This window comes from Myxocyprinus asiaticus, chromosome 14 (genome assembly GCF_019703515.2).
Source record: "Myxocyprinus asiaticus isolate MX2 ecotype Aquarium Trade chromosome 14, UBuf_Myxa_2, whole genome shotgun sequence".
Lineage (NCBI taxonomy): Eukaryota > Metazoa > Chordata > Actinopteri > Cypriniformes > Catostomidae > Myxocyprinus > Myxocyprinus asiaticus.
This window is the reverse complement of record NC_059357.1, coordinates 7,161,827-7,163,580: the sequence shown is the minus strand read 5'-3', so window position 1 is coordinate 7,163,580 and position 1,754 is coordinate 7,161,827. Positions and strand designations below refer to the sequence as shown.

Here is a 1,754-nt window from a genome sequence, read left to right as displayed (position 1 = left end):
TACAGTCGGCCATGCTGTGCTTGCCCGTTGCTGTGTGTGCTTTTAATGTGGAATCATTTGAGTTACACAGAAGTAAATACTGCGAGAATCTTTTTATTAGTTGATTGATCCAACCCGCATGCCGTACCCTTGGCCCGGTCATTCGCTCTAGTTACACTTTCCAAAACTTTTTCATTCATTCTGTCGCCGCTGTTGCAGGCCTAGCAAACACGCAACCGGCGAAAGAAACAATGTATTCGCGTTCTATTATTGTTACACAATGTATCCGTTTGATTCTAAAACTCCTTTGTGACGTCAGGTGTTCTAAGATCATTGCGGAATGTTGAGAGTGTGACTTACAGAGTGTGTGATTTTTCGCCGGTCTCTTCCCCGTTCTCTTTGGCAAATCGAGAAACAAAGGGTAGCTCAGCCAGTTCCTTTTTCCCCTCTCTCTTCCCCCTCCCGTCTGCTCTGATTGTATCTCTAGAACGGCCTGAATGCGCGAGTCAGCGGCTCTTGAGCGCCCCCCTACATTAAGGACCGGAAGGCAGCAATGCATGCTTGGTTGGAGTCTTTTTTCACAGGGTGGAATGCAAGCTGCAAGGCTACATGGGGGATGGGTGTTGTGTTGGTACAGTTACCTACAGATAAAACCTACATATATATTATATTATTCCCGTCCTCAATGTACTTGTAAAACAATAAAATAATAAGGCAGTCTAAATATCTTCCGATCCTCTCCTCTTTGAACATTTGCCCTATAAATAGTCAAAAAATAATAATTAATTTACATTTAGCAGCATCAAAGGAATAGTTCACCCAAAAATAATTTACTCACCCTCATGCCATTCCAGATGTGTGTGACACAAAGATTATATATATATATATATATATATATATATATAAACTCTGTTGGTCCATACAATGCAAGTGAAAGGTGACCAGAACTTTGAAGGTCCAAAAAGCACATAAAGGCAGTATAAAAATAATCCATAGGTCTCCAATGGTTAAATCCATATCTTCAGAAGTGATATGATAGATGTGGGTGAGAAAACATCAATATTTAAGTCCTTTTTTTAAATTATTATTATTACTATAAATTCTCCTCCCTGCCCAGTAGGTGGCAATTTACATGAATGTGGAAGTGAAAGTGGAGATTTATGGTAAAAAAAAAAAAAAAATTTAAAAATAAAAAAAAAGACAAACATTGATTGTTTCTCAACCACACTTATCATATCGCTTCTGAAGACATGGATTTTACCCCTGGAGTCATATAGATTACTTTTATGCTGCCTTTATATGCTTTAAAGAGCTTCAAAGTTCTGGGCACTATTCACCTCATTGTATGGACCTACAGAGCTGAAATATTCTTCTAAAAATCTTAATTTGTTTTATGCAGAAGAAAGTCATACACATATGGGATGGCATGAGGGTGAATAAATTATGAAGCATTATTAATTGTGGGTGAACTATCCCTTTAACAAATCAAAGTGCTGTAGGCTCAAATTCAAAATTAAATTCTATTGATATGTTTTTATCCTCAATGTTACAAACCAAGGCAGTCTAAAGATATTTAACACTACTAATGATCTCCTCTATGAACCTGTTGACCTTATAAACTGGCAAAATAGACAGACAGATGCATGGAAAAAAGATAGATAGATGGATGTATGGAAAAAAAGATATAGATAAATAGATAGAAAAAAGATAAATAGAAAAAGATAGATAGGTATATTTCTTAAAAGAATCTTGCACTGATAGCTACAAATAAGACA

At 36.5% G+C, this 1,754-nt stretch overlaps 1 protein-coding gene across 1 annotated transcript in view; it reads right to left on the bottom strand.

The window, feature by feature from the left end:
* Positions 1-462, bottom strand: part of LOC127451693 (transcription activator BRG1-like) — a 26,413-nt gene extending 25,951 nt beyond the window's left edge. Inside the window, exon 1 of the mRNA XM_051716572.1 lies at positions 340-462. The gene's annotated coding sequence lies outside the window, so the exon portion shown is untranslated. The remainder of the gene's footprint in view (positions 1-339) is intronic.
* Positions 463-1,754: the final 1,292 nt, after the last annotated feature.